General features: G+C 35.3%; 2 pseudogenes; both read right to left on the reverse strand.

The window, feature by feature from the left end:
• Positions 1–3,672: 3,672 nt before the first annotated feature.
• LOC143385903 (unconventional prefoldin RPB5 interactor pseudogene) lies at positions 3,673–4,881 on the reverse strand (annotated as a pseudogene).
• Positions 4,882–11,294: 6,413 nt separating this feature from the next.
• Positions 11,295–22,418, reverse strand: part of LOC143410667 (ribonuclease H1 pseudogene) — a 49,019-nt pseudogene continuing 37,895 nt past the window's right edge.

Below are 22,418 nucleotides of genomic sequence, written 5' to 3' on the forward strand. Positions count from 1 at the left end.
AAAGGGCTCCAACAGGGAAACTTGCAGTACATTTTGTAAGAAATGCAAATGCAGGTGACTTGGGGAGTAGGCTCCCAGGGGTTCACTTCCCCGCCTCTCTGTCTGAAGAATGTGGGGGAGCACAGGTTGTGGGGCAGCAACCAAGGGTGGCTAGGCAGGCGGGCTGCGTGGTGGGGGCCATTAGGGCAAGGAGACTGGGTGCGCCTTTCCCAGAAGAGCGCCTGTCTGCAGCCAGGGTTGTGGAGAGTCCCCTACTGGGTTCAGGATGGGGAAAGATCCAGGCCCTATGTTTGTGTCTGGAGCTGTGTGGGGAGGAGGAGGCAGGACCTGCGGTCCTGTAGTAGCAGCACAGGCGCTGGATGCTCTGGAAGTACATAATAGATCTCTTCCACTACCCTGACACCCCAAGCTCAGCCAGGGGCCACGCTGGTACCCTGGACCCACTTAGCTGGGCAGAAAGTTGCTGCCTGCTCCCAGCCTCTGAACTTTGCAAATGCATCTTACCTGGGATGCATTACTCTGAGGAGGCTGCCGTGCGGGAGCCCAGGAGGAAACCAAGGTGTAGGTGGGCGGGGAGGGAGGCAGTGGGTGTGGAGGCTGAGTACCCTTTAAGGCTACCACTTCTGCAGCAAGAGGGAAATAGAACTTTTGGAAGGTCCAAGAGGGACAAAGCTCATGCGCTCAGGCTTAAGAGTTTGCCCAAAGCTAGGGTGCTGAGGTGTCAGTGGAGAATTTGAGACCTGCCTTTGCCTGCCAGGCATGTTTTGTGGTGCAGCATATTTATGTCTCTGTCCTGGAACTTTGGTCCTTGTGCTCCAGCTCTAACCCCTGTCTAACCACCCTCCCACCCCCACCCTTATGCCCTTCTTTAGCCTAACTTCTCAGCCTTTAGAAGCTCTGTAATAGTATTGCCACCCTGAGAATTGCCCAGAGGAAAAGCACTGTTCACCTCTCCAGGAGCATTGCTATTTCAGCTAGGAGGTGTCCCCCAACCTCCAGCACTGTAGGGACACTTGCTGATGCTTGGTTCCAGCAAAACCATCACACATCAGCAACTCTATTTCACAGGACTTCCCAAAGTGGGGCAGGCCCAGGGCTGCAGTTGGGAGGGGAGGGGCTCCTGCTTCACACCTTAAGAATCCTGGTTTCTGAAGCTTTCTCATGTTCTTCTGTGAAAAGATTTAGCTGTCTTCCCAGAAAGGACTTTCTTTGTAAAAGCATTATTGTTTAGATTTGGTCACTTGTCTAACCCCGTGAAGTTAGTCCTTCCATAGTACTTGGAGTGGGAAATTATTCCCTAAGAGCAGTGTTTCTTTGTAGGTCTTTCTGTTTCTTTTGTACATGATTTTATGAAAACACGAATTTCCCCCTACACACCATTCAAGATATTTTTATTACACTCCCCCACCCCACCCACTTTCATCTCTCTGTAATAAACCCCACTGCCCTTCCTTCTCAGGCATTTTGTGAAGTGTTAAACAAGTGATAGCTTATTTTTAGAGAAATTTAATTTGCAGCTTATGAATACTAATGTACTTTTATATGAAGTGATGGGTTAACTCAGCTGTGCCTTACAATATCACCAATCTGGTAGTTTAGTATTAGATTGCTAGTGATTTGAGGTCCAACATGGGAGTTGGTAGGATTTTGTGCATGAGTCAGTGCCAAGGAGGATAGGCATGAAAAATGATGTCCTAGTCCTAGTTCTGCTAAGTATTTGAAAACATACCACAAACTTGTGGCTCTGAGTTTCTTTTTCTGAGCTCAGTCTCTTTTTCTGCCATGTAACTGCAATGGAACCAGCAGGGCTTGGTAGTACCAATCTGCACTTTCTATTTCATGTTTGTTTTTGTACACTTCAGCTCTGCTTTTGTCTTCCACTAAGCTGTTTCAGGCACCAAAGTTACCCAAGGGATCTGGTATACCACTATTAGTTACTTAGACATGCATTTTTTTTAAAGCTACTTACTTTATACTATTGCTGCCATGGAATTTTAAAGTAAAAAAATATGGAGATAGGAAAATAAATTGAGTAATCACTTTTTACTCAGCTTACTGTCTCATTCTGGGTTCTGTAGAATAGGGTGAACCACAAATGGACTACAGCTTCTGTATTTCTATAAACTAAATATGTGGCAAATAAAGACAAAAAATTCAGACTGGATGCTATAAGACCAAACAGGTGTAAGGTTCTTCTTCTAACATGTTTGGCTTTAGGAGTGGGGATAACTTAAATAGAAATTGGGAAGGAAAGAGAGAGCTCCTTTGTGAGTGGTTCATACTATTTGGTTTAGGAGCAGGGTTAACTGAAACAAAAACTGTTTTTATCTACAAAATATACAGCTGATCAGAACTGAATATAGGACAAATTTTCTACATTTTTAGGTGATCTTTCAAAATCATTTCTCTTTTCTAATTTATCAATTAATTACTGGGGATTCAAGCTAACCCCTTTATTATTAAAATATTTATTTATAAAACTGTTTACAGTTGTGTTGTTCTAGTTACAAATAGCTTCTAATTTTCTAGGACATAATTTCACCTTGGTGAAGCAAGAATTCATTAAAGAAGCTATAAGTAACCCTTAAATATTTAGCCATTAATAGAAGGTGAACTGGCATTGATGGCTTATTTTATTACTAATGCAGAATACTTTTTAAAAGCTACATTTTAGCATGCATCAAGCTAATTATTAACACTTGCAGTATAATTTTCAATGTTAGATTAAATTTATTTTTGAGGAATTTTACTACAAAGTAACAAAGTAACTATGTTATCTGGTTATTTAGCAGTCGTAAAGAAGGCCTAAAGAATGAAAATGTTGAAAGATTAAAATCTAAGAAAATTTTTATTTGAAAAATTAATTCATTCATCTTTTAAAACATCTAGAAAAACTTTTCTTCTCTCCCAAAGGTAATCCCAGTGAAAATTATACAGAAGAGGGAGAAGTAGTTCCTATGAAATTGTAAGAATTCAAGAATCTGTTGTGTGGTATATACACATATGAATCAGACATTTCCATATTCAATTCTAAATTATAAAGTTTGCAACATTTTACAGACAAAGTTTCATAAAATTTTTAATTGAAAAGAAATGCTTTACAAATATCATTCTTCCAGTCAAAGAAACTTTCCCATGGGGTACGTGTAGCTTTCTGTCTGAAAGATTGCAGTATGACATTCAAAGGAAAGAGGTTTTTGTGTATTTGTTTGTTTTTCTTTCTTTCTTTTAAAATGCCACCTAGCTTACAAAACTATGAGGGAGGTAGGTTTTTTTTTTAAAGTGCCTTTAAAATGCAAAAGCAAGTAATTGTTGAATCTATTTGATATCTTAAAAGATTTTTTAAAATGGTTCATATGGTACACACAATATCACAGCTGGTGCAAAACTGCTTGTATTTAGTTTAAAACAAAAAAGCAATGTGTACGAACTGTGTTCTTTGAAAAATACTTCAAAATTGTAAGGCCAACTTAGTAGTAAGAGAATTAACAAAACAAGCTGAATATTACTGTATTCCAACATTTACTTTGATTTTTGTAATATCACTGATAAGAATAAGAGAGCTTGCTACCAAACTAATTCAAAACACCTTATTTCAAACTAAATGTAACATATTTTGCTTATACATTCTAAAAATTCACAACTAGGTTTTAGGATGTATACTCCAATTTCCTAGTTTTTCTTTTGAAATATGGCAGCTTTGAACTTTGAAACCCTTTTGGCAGTTTCTTCTGATACTTCTGACAGAATTTCTTTTTGTTCCAGAATGGTGAGTAGTACAGGATGAGCAATGACTGGGTGTGGTGTTAAAGAGGATAAAAATTATTTTTCTATTACAGTTCCAGAAAAAGCCTCAGGTGCTCCTGATAATGGCAAAAGTTTATTTTGATGATTTTCTTGTTGTGGTTCTTCTTCTAAAATGCTTTCACTGGTGTCACTGCAATTGGCTTCACAGCTAATACTGCTCAAAACTCCCTCCTATCATCAAATTCAGCATCACTATTTTCACTGACATCACTAAAAACACTATTTTCTCTGCTTCGAGACTTCAGAATAGATTTACAAGGAACATATTCTCCATTCACAACATCAACAAAGACTCTGTAAATGTCAGTAGGAGTCCTAATTATAGGCAGCTCTTGAGCAGAATGACCACTCTTCCAGATTTGTTCTTTCCTTTATGTTTGACTTCTTCTTTCTTTTCACTGAATTTAAAGTGGTATTTTTTCCCAGTATTTATTTGAACCCTCTTAGGTTAAACAGTGTGAGGAAAATATATTTTTGGTACAGAATTATCTCCAATCTTTGAAGCATTGTGGTCATTTTCATTATCACCATCATGACTGTTGTCTTCATCATCTTCTTCATTACTCTGACAAAAACTTGAACCATTTACTGAAGAGTTCAACTGACTAGTCACTTGTCCATTGAATTTTCTGAATGTGTAACATCCTAATGATAACTACTGGGGGTAAGAGAGTTTGTTTCTTGATGTATCATATTCATACTTGTGTTTTGATCTTCCTTCTCCACTTCAGAAGAAGCTGGGTCTTCTCCATTTGCAGTCACAGTATCCGGCTTACTATCAAGTTCACCCAGCAACTCCTCTTGCCTCTCTAGTTCTTCAAGTCGAGCCCACAGTTTCTTATCAGCAAGCAAATCCCCAGATTTTACTTCATTTGCAAAATTTGCTTCAAAAATATTTGAAGTTTTTGTTTGGAATGAGGTTTTTGAGCAATTCGTTGTTTGGTTTTAAACTCAAAGTCACTTTTAATTTCAACACTGTCACCTACAGAATCACTCATTTTCTGCAAATCTTCTGTGAATTTAACTCTGGATTCAAAAATTTTCCATCACTTTTTTTAAACCATCTATTGTTTTTCTTACATCTTTTCCTGTTCCTCACAAAGCCACACCACCTCCGGGGCACGCAACAGCAGAAAGGCCAAGGCGGAAGTGTGTGTCATAAACTTCGACACATTTCAGAGTCAGACGGGACCTTCAGACGGGGCCTCCGTGAATGGGGCACCGGTTTATGGAGGCGGCCTGGCCGGCTGCTGCCCAGAGTCCTCCTGCTTGCCTTCATGCACTGCATGCCCGCTGCTGAGGAGGCCATGCTTGTCGTCGCCGCTGCCGTGTCTGGGCTGCCGGCTCTAGGCTTCTCGGTCTCGCTGCCGCCGCAGGCTCAAAGCAGCAGGCCCACAGCCAGGGCAGTAGGCTGACTCTTAGGTGGCAGAGCCCAGCCAAATGTCCCGTGGCGGCTGAGCCTCCTCTGCGCTTCTCCTCTGCTTTTCTTTTCTGCAAAAGTTGACTGCATTGTTCTTTTCTATTTTGCAATCCTGGCTCTTAAGATGGTCACTGGGATCCTCCTTGTGGTTCGTTTTGTTCTTGAGGGGACAGCACTTAGAGGACATGTTTTCATTTCTCTCTCTCTCTCTCTCTCTCTCTCTCTCTCTCTCTCGAAATTATATTATTTCTCTCTTTATTGAAATTATAATTAATTCTATATTCATTTAGTGAGAAATAGTATATTAATTATATTGCATTTTCCCATCAGTCAACTTAGTATATTCCTCCATTTATCTTTTAGTCACCCCCCGCACTAACTTAAGTGTGCCCTACTCTTCCAAACACTAAACCATGTGTTTCTCTTCCTCCTTTTGAAGCCACTTTAGAAGGTGGTGGTGCTGGGCCACCTTAGTCTCAGATGCCTGGAGTTTGTGTCAAGGACAGAAAAGTTTGGCAGAAGCCATGGCTTTGGGCAGAGAACTGTATCATGATTTGTTTTCTGCAAAGCCTTAAGCTAGCCATTTGTTAGTAATGCATCCTCCCTCCTTGAAACATAGTAAATCCTCTCCTGACTTTGTACTGAGGAACTGAGGAAACTTAATGGCAAGTGAGAAACTTTGACACATTTATAGGTTAAAAATCAAGTCATCAGTTTTAGGAGAGTTTCCCTGGATAAAGAATTCATTTGTCTTGACTTCAAATCTGAAAATTCTTAGGAATGGAGAAAATGATTTACAATAAAGATAACTCACAATTATTTTTAGTGATTCTTTACAATTCTTTTCTCAATAGTAGGTTTTTTTGTACAAAATAGTTTCTTCTTTTTGAGGAGTCAAGCAGTGCATTACAAGCTAAGTTCTCAGATTAACTATTTAGAACTGGCAAGAAGAAAAGGAAGTGTGAACTTCATTGAATTTACATATGTGAGTGTATGCATTACTTTTAGGTATAAATGAATGTAGTTGTAATTAAAATCCCCCCACCTCCCCGCCCCAACATCCCTCTGCACAGAGTGGCTCACTGAAGCATGTGTAACCTTTTTGGTAATACTCTCTTAGCATAGATGAGAGGGATTTTTGTCTCTATTCTTTTCACTTCCTGTGTGTAGCAAATGGTGTACTGTTTTTGTACTCTAATACATAAGAAAGTTGAAAAAAGAGGGATTAAATACTAAAATAAAAACAATACCCCTTAATTGTAATATTTTTTGAAACAGTCACTTAAAATCTGCAACTCATTTTCTTAAGTTATATTACTATTGTGCAACAGGTGTTGTAATTGTTAAGCAAAGAAATTAAACCCTCAGTAGTCACTATTATTCTGCTTCAACTTTTTTTTGAGGCAGATTAAAATTATGAACCCAGTATGCTTGAATATTCTCCATGCTCTTAAATTATTTGTTTTCTGGGAATTTATATTTTTTATTAACTTAATTATTTTTTCTGTTACATTAAAAATATTATCCCACTAATGGCAATTAAGGAAATAAATTTCTTATATCTTAGACATATAATAACAGATATGAAATAGAGATAATACTTTAAAATATTTCTTTATTTATCAGATACATAAAAACATATAAATTACACAATTTTATGAGATTCCATGTGAAGCTTTTATACATGTATACAGGTATAATGATATAGGAAATATTTTTGTGGAATTATATTAAATATGAGAAATATATTACAGATGCAGTAACAGATTTTATGTAATGTATCATAGTCTGTTTTCTGTTGCTATAACAATATCTGAGACCAGGTAATTAATAATGACTAAAGGTTGATTTAGTTCCTTGTTCTGAAAGCTGGTAAGTCCAAGAACATGGTGCTGGCATTTACTTGGTATCTGGTGAGGGGCTTCTTGCTACATTGTAACATGGTGGAGGGCATCATATGATGAGGCAGAGAACATGTGCCAGATAGATAACTGGTGCATGAGTGCACATTTAACTTTCTAGATTTTTAAAAGAATATTGCTCTTTTGCATTAACAAAAGTGTTCTAATTGTTTTGAAGCATATATAATTATACCTATGCTCTAAGTAAGTAATAATCATAATTAATTTTTAGAGAATGTTTTCTATGTGCTAGGCACTCTACTTACTTACCTGATTTAGCCCTCAAACCACAGGTAGGAATTTCTTTTATATTTCTGTTAAAGCTTATGAAGCCCAAATGTGAAAAGGTTAAGGAAGTTTCTTGAGACCCTCCAGCCAGTAATTGAAGGATCAGGGTATATGTACAAGGGATCTTACTCCAGAATATATTCCACAGCATTATGTGAAAGTGATCCATAATTTGTTTCTGTGAATCATTTTTATCTGAAACTAAAAGGAGATGCAGCATGTTCAGTGTTTATATGTTTAGAATTTTAACACTTTCTTATGAAGATATGATTTACATATATTGAAATAGATAGTTATGAACTTTACAGCTTGATGTATTTTGACAATTGTGGGCATCATTGTAACCAGGACACTTGTGAACATTAAAAAAAATTTTCCCACATCCCAGGAAACTCTGAATTTATTTTTTACCCACATCCTCTCTAAAAGGCAACCACTGCTCTGATTTCTCTTGTGTTAGCTTGGCTTGGCTTCATTAGATAATGAAGTCCTTGAACTTTTGAGTTATTATTTTTGATGTTCATGTTATTGTGTGATAGATATATAGAATTGATGTGGGAGCTTCTGTTTTATTTTGTAAACTGGAATCTCCTAATTAAAAAGACTAACTTTTAGTGAACATCCAGAAGTTGTCAGGAACTACCAAGGGTCACAGTTTACAGAGGTTGCCACAGTTAACATAGATGCTGGTGAAAGACAGGAATCTCCTGGATCGGAGGAAAAAATACTTATGACTCAGGGCATAACAGTATGAGCTTCAAGTTGTCATCAGTTCCCCTGTTATGAGATCCATAATTCAGACAGTGCTGAGTGACTCTGTAGATATTTGTATACAGTGGATTTGTGTCATAAGTGAGAAATTTGGAGTTTAGAAAACTCCCTACTCTTAAGGGGCTACTAGCAAAGCAGCCTAATTTTTACCCTTCAGAGAGAGAGTATGTTTATTATTCTGTTCAGGAAACAAATGTGTCCTCTACTCTGGAGATAGACTCTATACCTAAATACCAAAGGTAAGTTGTCATTTAAATCTAATTCTGCAAGTAAACTCTTTATTTCCTTTCTGTATGTCTCAGTAGTTCCAGGCTATTCTTATTGTTACAATAATGCTCTTTGTCTAGAGAAATGCTTTAGGTGGAAATTAACTTAAAAATGATTGTGAGGTTTTGAGAAGATGGACAATATGAAATCTTATGTGATAAATCTACCTGCACTTAATGACTAAAATATGTATTTCTCTATGATAAACCTATAACCACTCAAATTTTACATTTAGTTACTGAGAAAGATTTAAAATGTGAGTATTTAGTCTTTGACCCATAAGTTCTTTAACTAAACATACAGAGAGTAATAGGTATGAGATGGAGTTCTGACAGAATGCTTATCTAGGATGAAATGGGAAGAAAGGGAAATCATTTATAAAAGTGTGACCTGATGTGACTCCTGAAGGCATGTTTTTATTGGCAGGAAAGATAAGCATGTTCTTGGCAAGGGGAAAATGTTATTTGTGTGAAAGTCAGAGGCCAGCCTTATTTATGGATATAGTGATTGGGGGTTCATGGGAAAGTTAATGGAATGATGTTTTTGAAGATTAATGGAATTAAAGTTGGAGGTCTAAAAGGCCTGGTGGAGGAGTTAGACTGGAGGTATTAAAATTAGTGAATTAGAGAATATGTCTGAAAAGGAAAATAAGATGATTGAGAATTGCAAGATCATGGACAGAATGTGTAATGGATGCAACTGAGTGTGGGGAGGGGTATAACCCGGAGGAAGGAGTGATTTGTGTGATTAGAAAGCAATCAAAGAAAATGTCCTTCTATCACTTAAAGGTGAGAACCTGGACTTGATTGGAAAGATGGTTCCAGGTGTGTACTATGAGCAGAAGGAAAATCACTCACCAATCAAGAATAGATAAACTGAAGACCCATCCCAAGAAGTTGTGGGCCATGAAGGATCATGCTTCTTTTAACTTAAGGATATGTGAAGTAAAAAGTGTGCCTGAGGGACACTGGAGTCACCTTTATGAAGCCTCATGAGAATGTGACCTCAATCTACTCTTTGAAGTCACAAATGATTTATTGAGAATGTGAAACAGGAAATTAAATGAGTGACTGCGTCTATGTCCTTGATAGTTAGGTACAGTGGATAGGTAGGTGAACTTAGGTTATCTATTCTCTTATATAATTTGAGTCCACTTTTCTAGCTCTGGATTTTGATAGTCTCTTCAAGGGGTAGTATTACATCACTGGGTAGTACTTGTAGGCAAAAATTTATTTCCTTGTAAGATGATGTGAAGTAGTGTCATGACACGATGGGGAAGGGAAATAAGGTCACAGCCTCTTTGAACTCAAGGAATTTTTCACTAACTGTGTACACATTTTTTTTTGTCTGTAGCAGCTCTAAGGTGCTAATCCTGTCCCAGTAGTGTCACATATTTTAGCAGCCCATGATGATCACTGTTTAGGGTAGTCATACCATAAAAAACAGTTTGCTAACAACACAAATTTTGAAAATGAATTTTGTTTTTTTCTACTCTCTTCTAATTTGATTTGTGTTTTAGGGGGTTAGTAACTGTGCTCTGGATATTTTAATGCCATAAAATTTATAAAACAATATTTTAAGGAAGATATCTTTTATTAAAACAAGAAAAAATTAATTATTAAAGACCAGTAGAGGAAGGGAATCAGGGGGAATCAGGGAGGAAGTACTAATGATTGAAATGGAGAAAATTGTTGTGTGCATTTGTGAATATGTCAAAATGAAGCTCATTATTATGTGTCAATAATTTACACCAAAACATTAAAAAATTATTAATGACTATTCAAACTTTACAATAATGTAACTAGCAATATCTTATAATCATTATTTGAAATTTCTTTGATTTAGAGCTGGATTCCTTATTAGAGATTACAGTTTCTAGAACCAATATTTATAGGACCCCAAGTACAATTCACATAAAAGGGAGAAGGGGTTCATTTTAGGTGGTGGTTGCAGTAGGTGGAAGCATATTGACAGCCTAAACCTAAATTCTGTCATTTCAGTGGGTTCGACCCTCAGCACCACATATAAATAAATAAAGTAAAGCTAGAAAAAAGGAAAACAATAAGGTTTTACATAGGCTAGAGCTAAATGACCCTGACTTCCTTTCCTGAGGCTCTCAGAAATCCAAGTTAGTGAGCATCAGAGACAGTGAGAAAGTAAGTATGTATTCAAATGACAGAGTGCACAGGATTCCAAAGTGTAACCTTTCTGTGCAAGTGGCATATATTTCACTTTTTTATTCAAAAACATGTTAATACACAACCTTCAGATCCTTTAACACTATAGCATTCAGTCTTTCGGTATAGTGCAACTGTCTACTGCCTTTACACACACACACATTTTGAAAGAGTTGAGGCCATTCTTCCATAGCTACGGTCTTCTGTGTACACAGCATCAGGCACCTGAAGTTCTTCCTGTGAGCCACATGCCCAGAGTGGCTACAAGGGCAGGTGACTCCACCTTGAAAATCAGAAGGTCAACCAACTCTTCCATAATTCTTGATTTCCTGCCTGCATCTTTTAACCAATATTTTATTGATTTCTTATAAAAACAATGCCCAAGCACTTTGGACCAAACTGCAATAAAACATATGAAAATATACTAAGCCCAGTAAGCAGTGGATCTCAGAATCACCAGAAATCAAAGACATCCACTTCCTTACACTTCCTGGAGTGCTTTTTACCAAGACGTCATAGGACACAGTGCCTCCTTGCTCAGCTCTGCCTCCAGCAGCCACTCCTGCTGCAAGGTCTTGATACCTACCCAGGAAATGACAGCAACAAAAGCCAACGCTTGTCTTCTTCAGAGCACCCAAGGGACTCCACTCAGTCTTGAGACTATCAAGCCCCTTCTCTGGCCAGCTGATCCGCCTCTTCATTGCCCACAAATCCCAGGAACATGCATCTACTGAATATCCCTGCTATGGGTGAGCTCCTCCAGCTGCACAAAGTCCTCTTTGTTGATCACCTTCTTCCTTGTACTCCTATTCCACCTGTTCTTCTTCCAGCCTTGGACCCAGTTAGTAATTCCATTTATAGTGAACATACTGTCCATATATAGAGCCAATTTACTGATGTTATGAGCCTTTCTTGTTCCATGGCTTTGTAGGCTGCATGGATTTCTGCTCTTTTGTTTTTCTGTCATCCAGGGAGTCTAATGCCTATTTTTAAAGGGGGGCCTGGACCCCAGTAGACACCAATTGCTGCTCATGCCCTCCTTTGCCCATTACTGGAGCAGCAGTCATCAGTGTAGACAACTACAGAGTCTCCCATATAAAAGAAAATGTATCCTTGCTAAGGACAGGGTCTAGCTCTAGATTCTTTCACACATAAGTCATTCTCAGCTCTGAGACCTCTTCTTCATGGTCATCCAAGGGCTGTCTGAGATTCTTGCTGACTTTCACCTGTGACTCCTGGACATCTGTATTTTTTTGCTTAGGTGGGGAAGACACCGGTCCTGTGGCTCCTGTGCATGGTGTAGAAAATTCCTAGCCCACAGCAGCCCAGCCGCGCAGTGTGACCAGAGCTACTAGGCCTGCCAGAGGCAGCAGGCCCTACATTGCTCAGGTCCACGCCCACAGCCACATCGCTCTCCTGGCTCCATACCCCACGAGCTCAGGAAGGGTTCATATTAATGATTATGTGAAATCAGAAATGAAAAGCTCAGAAGTATGTCTGCAGAAAAATAATTAATATTTTTTGTCTTAAGTTTATGATTTTGAAATAAAAACAATATTTAATATTTAAGCCAGTCAATATCTTGGTTTTCATGCAACTTTTGTTGAAATTATTATTATTTAAAATTCAGAAGTAGAGCTCTGCAGCATGGGATGTAATAACTGAACAAGACACTTTTAAGTATGTCTATTCCTATATTGTTCACTAGTTAGCATTTTGTTATGGGTATTTAGAGGTTAATACAATATAAGCAACACTTTAAACTCCCTATAAATAAACAGCTTACAGAAATAACTCAGAAGTAAGAGTTGGACTCTCCAGGCATGTGGCATATTTAAATCACACTGTAGTTTCTACTATATTTTTTAGTATTGTCTGTTGCTGTGACTTTTCTTAGATACTAGCAGCTAGTATTAATGAAAATCTGAAAATAAGACATGAAATAAAAATAGGTGGTCAATAGTGCTTAAGCAATTTAAAACTGACTGGAAGAAATGAAAAGCATTATGAAAAACTTCTGTTGTCTCTTGTCTCTGGATAGTCATTTCAGGACTTTAAAGATAACTTGTGTCATTGATTCTTACTTACTGAATATTTGACAATAGTTGCTATTTTCTTTTACATTATTATCTCTTAAGGATTGCTATGGCTATTTCAAAATTCTTTATTAACCAGTTTTATGGAACAAAGGGTGAAAAACCCTGCTTTTATGTTGTGCTCATTTCTTTTTGGTTATTTTTTTTTTGTTTTTGGTTTTGTTTTGTTTTGTTGGCACCTCATTTATCAGGAAGGAGAAGATAAGAGGCCCAATTCCAAGACATTCCTAAAATTCATCACCTTGTGATCACTTTGGAGGCTGATCTCAAATTTGATTAGAAGTGATGCTTTAATAAAACAAACAAAAGGGATGATGTGTTTCTGTGATGGTATCATTTAACTATTTTTTTCTGATTAATTTTGTAGGGAGCAATGATATCATAGTGTGATCTTTCACTTTTGTTATTCTAGTGCTGAAGGGTGCATAGTTGTGTAACCATCACCATCATTTAATTTTTAAAAAATTTTATTTATTAGCTTAATAAGAAACCCTACACATATCAGCTGTCACTTTCCATTTCCCCTTCCCCATACCCTGGCAACAATTAATGTAGTTTCTGTCTATATGGATTTGTTTCTTCTGGATACATCATATAAATTAAATCATACAATATGTGGGTTCTTTTACTTAGCATAATGTTTTCAAGGTTCATACATCTTGAAGTATGATTGATGTTTTACTATGTTTTAATATAAAACAGTATTACACTATATGGGTATATCATATTGTATTTATCCATTTTTCAGTTGATAGACACTTGATTTGTTTCCATTAATTCCATTATAGATGATGCTACCATGAACATTTGTATATAAACTTTTGAATGTTGATATATATTTTAGTTTTTTTGGCTGTACAACTGGAATTGCTGGATCTGATTTTATTTTTATTTTTAACAATTTGAGGTATCACTAAGCTGTTTTCTAAAAGAATTGAATCATATTACATATCTTCTAGAAATGCATAAAGTTCTAATTTCTCCATATTCTTTTCCAACACTTGCTATTGCCTGTCTTTTTGAATAATCACTATAGTAGATATGAACTAGTGTGGTACCATTGTGGTTTTGATTTGCATTTCTCTCATGACTGATGATATGGAGAATTTTTCAAGTTTGAATTGACCTTTTTTGGTATGTTCTTTTGAAACATATTTATTCAAATACTTTGAACATTTTTAATTGAGGTATTTATCCCTTTATTTTTTAATTATAAGATTCTTTATATATTTTGTATACAAGTCTCACCAAATTTATGATTTTTAAACTATTTGCTTCTATTCTGTTTATTAACTTTTCATTTTATTAGTGATATAATTTAAAGCACAAAGTTTTAAATTTATTGAAGTCCAATTTATACTTTTTTCTTAACTTAAGTATATCTAAGAAACCATTTCTTAAGTTCAAAAAGATTTCATACTAAGTTTTGTTCTGAGCGATTTGGCCCTTACACTTAGTCTATGATCCATTTTGAGTCAATTTTTTTGTATATGGTGTGAAGCATGGATTTATCCAATTTATCTTTTACAAGTAGACATTCTTTCAAGGAACATTAAAAAATTTTATGACACATAGAAATCTTCTGAATGAATATTAAACAGAAGACCTTCTTGCCATTTTAATGTGTTTTATGGAACAATGATTTAACAATGTCTTGGCATTTCAAACAAATTAGTTTATATTACATAAAACTAAACTGGGATACTATGAAATTTTTCGGTACTAATGCATGCCTACTTTTACTGTAGCTTAGTTTATAAGACCATATTAAAATTTAACATTCTTGTGCAGTGCATAATAACTTTCAAGAAATTAAGATAGAACATGGGTAAGTCCATTCAGGGTGCTATAAAAAGCACCTTAGACTAGGTAATTATAAACAATAGAAATTTATTTCTCATGATTCTTGAGGCTGAAAAGTTCTAGATCAAAATGCCCCAGGATTCATTGTTTAGTGATGCCTTGTTCTCTGATTGAGAGATGGTGCCTTCTTGCTGTTTCTCACATGGTGAAAGGGAAGAACACACTCCTTCAAGCCTCTTTTAGGAAGGCACTAATCCCATTCTTGGGGGCAGAGTCCTTATGGCCTGATTATTTCTTAAAGACCCAACTTCTTAGTATATTTCAGTGGGCATGATTTTTAAAATGAATTTTGAGAGAACACAAACCCTGAGACCACAGTGAACAGAGTATTTGTAGATCATTAACTCAGAATAAATAATTTTTATATCTATAGCTTTGGTTCAAAATTATTTTGACTCTTCTATGTTTATTTTCCATACTTGGCCATTTCATTAGAATAATGACAATATAACACTATATTTATATTTAATTTGTCTGCTTAGTTTTAAAAATAATGGGATGAAGGTCAGGATTCATTGTGTAGATTATACTTCTTTTATTTAAATTTATTCTAATTCACTTATTTAATATCTCATGTAAAATTCAGACATTCCTTCATGTGAATGTCATCTGAAGTTTTAGTAAAACCAGTACTTCTGCTGCAGTGTGCTGTGTTTTGTTAAAAGAAAAATGATTCTGTTTTCCAGGAGATTCTAGTTCTGAGTTTAAAATAGGTGGAACCTCTCCTAAAACAGGAGGACATACTTAGGGCTTATCATCTGAGAAATGATGCAGACCTTGACTTGAGCCCTGAAAGTAGGAGTTAACATCATACCTAAATATAATTGGGCATTTTATGCAAGGTGGGAGATGAATGGGGAGACATCTATGTGCTGAACTTTAAGTTGAAAGCAAAGAAACTATATGCTAGATTATCCAGTTTTATTCTATTCTATGTTGATTTCCTTTGTTTATATACAAATATTTTGTTGCCTTTTATTTAAATATTGTGGCCTTGCCTTGACTGTGCTCTGGGGAATTAACACGAGACATTTACCTGTGCTTGAGCCAAAGTATTAAATTCAGATAGTTCTACTGTTCTCCTTCTGAAATCATCAATAGGGAGATACTAAAACAGAGAATGAATCTCAGGTGTGAATAAGGCTGATCGAGGCCTACCTGACTTTGTAGTGAAAACTTGGGAAGATCTTTGTTTTATTTTTTTACAGAATACAATAGTTTTTCGATCTGAGATGAATTTTTTCTTTTATGACATGAAAATTTTTTTCAATTAATTGTCACAGTTGAGTATCATTATGCTAGATGACATTTCTTTTGATGTTCTGTCTTGTTTACTTTTTATACAAGTACACAAACTAGCTTCCAAACCTTATAACTGGATAGCATTGTGAACAAGTGGTAGCTGAATGGGCAGACATCTATGTACTGAACATGTTGTTTTTTATTTTTGCCTTAATCCATACACACATTTAACATCTGGAAGCACTGCAGATGCTTGATCATATAATTCTTTGTTTATGTATATACAGGTGTGTGTGTGTGTGTGTGTGTGTGTGTGTGTGTGTGTGTGAATCCATATTAGGTAGGTATATAGGTAAATCAAATCTAGCAGAGATATCTCTATGCTGTTTATTTATTCAGGCATACTTCTTGACATCTAATTGACTGTGTTGAATGTTAAAATTTGATTCTATGAAAATAACGATGACATTTTTATTAATTCAGATGTCTCTAATCTAAACTTAAGGGTTTAGTTCTAAGTACAACTCATTTTTTTGATAGGGATTTTGATAATATTGGAAAATTATTGATTTAAAAGTATGAGTTTCAATTTGCTTAAATATTTCCCTTTCACAGAAAATGTCCTCCAGAACAAGTAAAAAATCTCAATATTTTATGTCCTCCTCTATATTACAGAGGGTCTTTTGGTTCAACTTCTTTCCAGATGCTTGCATCTTTGTTTTCTTTGGACTGACCCAAACATCTCCACTCTTTTTGATCTAGATGGGCCAGTCTTGAATAATCCTGCCTGAAGGTTACTAAATGCCTCTGTCACTTTGTCTTCCTTTGATATTTACAGTTAAACAGTTCTATATTTTTAAATCAATTTTTATTCCTTTTTCTTAAACTGATAAAGAAAGAAGTATATATACAAAAATTTAGAGTTAAAGATTAAAATCCTAGTTGTAGTTTGTCTGTACTTCCAGGTTGTTTTCATTTGTTTTGTTTTTGGTGCCAAGAGAGGATATACCTCTTGATATGTTTGTATTAAAGATGTTGACATATACATAGCATACCTAACGTCATACCTTGCAGATATTTATTAATTAGTTCTTTCTACCCTGTTTCCTTGTCATAAACAATGTTAGTTTCTTCTCTGGTGAGTGACACATTCTAAAATTCATAGCTTTTATAATATTAAAATAATATTTTAAATTAATTTTTTTCTTTTTTTTTGAAACTGATAAAGACAGCAGATAAAGACACCTGAAGCCAGTGCTATAGGGTTACTAAATTCATTTTTCATCTTTAAAGAATTTAGTTTGAAAAAGAAGTTTTGAGTTCACTGCAAGATTGAGAGGATAGTGAAGATATTTCCCCAACACATGCACAGTCTCCTCCATTATCAAGAACCCCACCAGAGTGGTCTGTTTGTCATAACTGGTGAACCTCCATCAACACTTCATTATCACCCAAGGTCCATAATTTACACTGGAGTTCATTCTTGGTGCTATGTGTACTACGGGTCTGTACTATGGGTCTTTAATGATAATATAAGCACTATGAAAATATCAGCAGAGTGCTTTCATAGCCCTAAAAATCCTTGTGTTTTTAAAGAAAGTTTTCAAGTAAAGGTTGCAGGCAGACATATGTGGAGACTTAGAACCGACCTTGTTCTCCCCCTGAACTTCATTATGTACTTTATAGGTCTGAACATTTTTCTTTTTTAACTTTTGTTAACCTTTAGAACCTAATATTTGTTTTAGAACTTTTTTAAAAATTTTACTTGGTCCCAGTGGGACAGATTGCAAGCAGTTTTCCTTATATTGCTCTCGACTTTCTAAAAAACATTGTCAAGGGCTGGGGATGTGACTCAAGCGGTAGTGCGCTCACCTGGCATGCGTGCGGCCCGGGTTCGATCCTCAGCACCACATACAAACAAAGATGTTGTGTCCACCGATAACTAAAAAATAAATATTAAAATTCTCTCTCTCTATCTCCCTGTCTCATTCTCTCTTTAAAAAAAAAGAACATTGTCAAATACCGGCCAAGAAAATTAGTATCTGTGCTTTTCTTACACATATTGTAGAGCTGAGTATTACTCGTGTATACATTCCTAAATGAATATTTAAAAGCATTTTCTAGGTTTTTATAATATGTGTATTTTACATTATTTTTATGATTTTCATTAATTGCTCACACCTAGCAATAATTACCTGAGAAGCTTTGAGGTAAACTCCATGGATCTTTCTCTGATGTTTTTACCCTAGTTATAAATGAAGGAAGCACACTTTTAAGCAACCTTTTTATATCATTGTTCTGCTAAGAGATTTCCCACTCCTTTACTTTTTCAGCTTTAAAAAGATCTCATTTACTGCTTTGAACTCTTCAATTTGCAGTTGGACTTTTTATTTCCTTTCACAACTCTCTCCCTGCCTACTTCTGTCTTTGTGGTGCTGTTGGTGATTCTCTCATATCTGAATACTGTCTGCCAATTTTTTATTACTCATGCAAATTGTAACCCTTTTTTCTTCTATGAGTGCTTTGGCTCTATCATTCATTTCTTTTATTTAGGGAAAAATAGTAACCTAGGTATTTTAAGTCTACCTTGAACTTGCCTCTTTCAAAGTCTTCATGGGAAGTAGGCTGTTTCATAAATGAGCATTCTGCCTTGAGTGAGGGGAGATTATACCCAATGCACACACTTTCCTCACCAGGCCTCAGGTATCTGGGGCTGTTTTTCACAGCTGGCACCACTGGGCTTGTGATGGGTACTTATTGCTCAGGAGTGACAATGGATGATGATGATTATATAATAATAATAATAATAATAATAATAATAATAATAATAATAATAATTTTCCTTTTTTCATGGAAATACCATCAGAAAACATGCAATCACAATATACTCAGAAAATACAGTTCAGAGAAGATTGAAATTGAAGATGGTTGGATTCAAATTATCAGTCATCTAATTAAATAATTGATTTCCTATTGAATATTTAACAATAAGTGTTTCAGCTAGAGATATAAGACTTTAGATTACATTAAATTTCATCTGAAGTTACATTGTACTTTTTGAATATCAGTTATTTATTTAGAATTTTATAGTATTTTTGCCCCCCCCAGAGTGGCTGTGGGTGTGAGAAATATCTCCTAAAAGAGAGTTACAGACTAGGCAGTAGTACACACTGCTGGGCAGAGCGCCTTGGGCTGTCCAGTGGCATTGTGGTACATCTAGCATATGGCTGGAAACTGAATCCTTAGGAAAGAACAGGAGAATAGATGGGGGTGAGCTAGAGGGAAAAATCCCAAACAGTTATGGGACTATTTAATGAATTAATTTGACCAGCCAGGCATTTTTACTGATAGTAGAATCAACTGAATTATGTCTTAATATAGGGATAACAGTGTAAGAAATAGACTTCAGATACTGAAAATTCTGAATTAATACATTCTCTTCTTTTTTTCCTATTTTGACCAGGCTTGAATTTAAAAATAAATACATAAATAAAAGATATATCAGCACATCCTTTTTTTTGGTTATGATTTTTTGCTTTATCTGTATAGTTTTTAATCTGCTCTTGATCTTTTTAAGTAGAAGGATTTTGAATAAAGGCAGATTGACATTTTATTGCTATATGAGGGTGGGCTTCCCTTAAAGTTTGAGAATTGTGTAGCTTGTACGGAAGAAACTCAGGTGAATTTTTCTCATTACTGAAATTATTAAAACTGAAGTTAGCCAATCGCTCCAAACCAAATTCCAAATGTTTTCTTTGATATATGGCAGCTGATTCATACTGGGATATGGAGAGGGAGCATGGGATGAATAGATAAACTCTACATAGGGCAGAGGGGTGGGAGAGAAAGGGAGGGACCATGGGGTTATAAGTGATGGTGGAATGTGATGATCATTATTATCCAAAGTACATGTATGAAGATTCAAATTGGTGTGAATATACTTTGTATACAACTAGAGATATGAAAATTGTGCTCTACATGTGTAATAAAAATTGTAATTTATTCTGCTGACATATGTAAATAAAAAAAGAAACTAAGGTTAATATTTAAACATTAATCCTCCCATATATGTAGTCTTATTGTCTGAACATAAAGTATTTGTTTTACTTCAATTAGAAGGTGGGTATTATACAATAGAATTAATTTGATTTTCCTTTAAAAAGCCTTGCCTACTCTTTTGCATAATTATCATTAAAATAATTATAAAAGTCAAAGAGTTAACTTTCTAGATATTAATGGGTCTGAAGTCTCATACCTTCAGCTAACACATTTTATTATTTGTGTTACACTCTAGGCTGGCTCTATTTGATCACATCTCTGATTTGTACACTGTGCTAGAACTAGGAAACAAGGAACACAAAAACAATTTAATACTGGCTCTGATTTATCACTTGAACCTAGATCAATCTCGCTTCTAGTAGTGATGATTAACCAAGTCACCACAAATATAGATTTCATTTGTGGGGCATAGCTGTAGCAGCAGGCATATTACTCTTTTATCAGCATGAATGATCTATTTTGTCATTCAGCATTCCAAGCTCCATTTGGGTATCAGCAGCAGAAATAACTGATCAGATGTTTTGGCTCATTTAGCCAAAGTCTTCCTTTAACTTGGGTTCTGCTACATTACTCAGCCTCTCTAAGTTATGTTGCTTAAATTAACCAAACAAAATTTTAGTTGTCTGAAGTAGAATTTAGCAAATGTATGTTAATTACTCAACATTCTTTAGTATTTGAAATATTATTGAACTATGGAATTAGTGTAATTCATTAGCAACATGTATTCTCGGGGATGCTTCAAGTTATTGTAATATTTAAAAATTGCATTAATTTCCAGTATATCTTGAATGACTTAAAAACCTTTCAGTTTAGTCCTATATGGATAAATCTCTAGAAGGGATTGGTTTGGTTTTACATAGCAAAATTTATTTCAATAAATATTGAATGAAGCTAGATAACCTGAAACATCTGCTATTGTCACACACACACACACACACACACACACACACACACACACACACAAATGATCTTTTACAACTTACAAACTTAGTCTATTATTCTTAAATAAAATACATACTGTATGTACTTTTAAACTGATAAAAAGAATACTTCCTCCTGCATTCTTCTTCATTACCACGGGACAAATATTTTGAACGAAACATCTTGCACTTGGACTTCAAACATACTTCCTTTACTTTAGTTTTACACCCCATGTGTCTATTACACTGAAAGGCCCAAAAAAATATCCAAGGCTCTGGCTAAATCCTCAGTATGGGAGGAGTATTTTGAGAGTAGTACATGGCTCAGTAGACATTTACTAATTTTATTGATTGAATTATTCTATTTTAATTTCTTCAGTATGTAATCAGATCCAGGAGAAGAACAAGTTTAAATAATAGCAGTATTCTCTTTGTTCTTTTAAACTACATGTAGGAAAATCATGTTTCATGCAACCTTGACCAAAATTTTAATTTATGTAAATCTCAGTCTCTGTATTTGTAATGTGAGGATAATGACATGTATCTTTTAAGGGTGTTATGAGGATTGGTAGCAATAATGCTTATAAAATCTCACGATAACTCCTGGATTACAGGAAGTGCTCAGAAACTTAAATTCTCTATTAGCATAGGACTAGCATTACTGGGCATATTTATGATAATTCTACATGAAGATACTTTTAAAGAGTAGGAAGACAAAATTCTGAGGTTACTGCTGTTGAGAACATCATCTTTTATCTCCTTTACAAAAAAAATTCTCAGATATGACCTCAGATTATACTTTTCCCAATTGAGAATTTGAACTCACATGAGCAGGGAAGGGTCTTTTAAGGCTGTGGAGCATCTAGGATAGTTGAGGCCCCTGGATTTCCTCTGGGGTACCAGGAAATCCAGTCCTGAAAAGTAACTTAGGTCAGCTAACTCCTTCCTGTCTTTATTGCTAGTCATCTTGTATGCTACATGTGAAGTAGCCAGATAAAATAGAAAAACCATTTAAAATGGAATTTCAGATAAATAGCTATTACGGGGCATGAGTATGGCCCCAATATTGCATGTGATGTAGTTATACCAAAAGTTATTAACAATTTACCTAAAATTTGAATTTAACTCAAAATTCTACCTATTTCTTATTTTATTTTTTCCAAGTCTGACAATCCTACCTCCATGCTAATATTTTGGGTTACATATTAGGCAGATTTTATCCTAAACTCATACCACTTTTGAATAAAATACTGCTTAAATATGATAAAAGTTCAAATTATAGCACTAAAATGTCTTTATTTGTTGAAATATTTAACTGTTGCAAATTAATACTAATAAACACATTTAGACAGTAAATCTCCTGATAAAACACGTCTTCCTGTTTCTCTGCTCTCTATAATTTCAGTGAATCCTGAACATAATGGTCTTCCTTACATTATTAGAGTATGTTAAAGAGAATATAAGATAACGTAAGTGTATTCTATTTTAAGAAAGTCTGAAGTTAAAAAAGGGTTCAAGTGTGATTATTCCTGACTTCAGTATTACAATTAAACATGCTATGTGCAAACATTTCATTTACATATATTTTACACATATATTAATGTAGC

The sequence above is a fragment of the Callospermophilus lateralis genome, chromosome 11, assembly GCF_048772815.1.
Source record: "Callospermophilus lateralis isolate mCalLat2 chromosome 11, mCalLat2.hap1, whole genome shotgun sequence".
NCBI lineage: Eukaryota > Metazoa > Chordata > Mammalia > Rodentia > Sciuridae > Callospermophilus > Callospermophilus lateralis.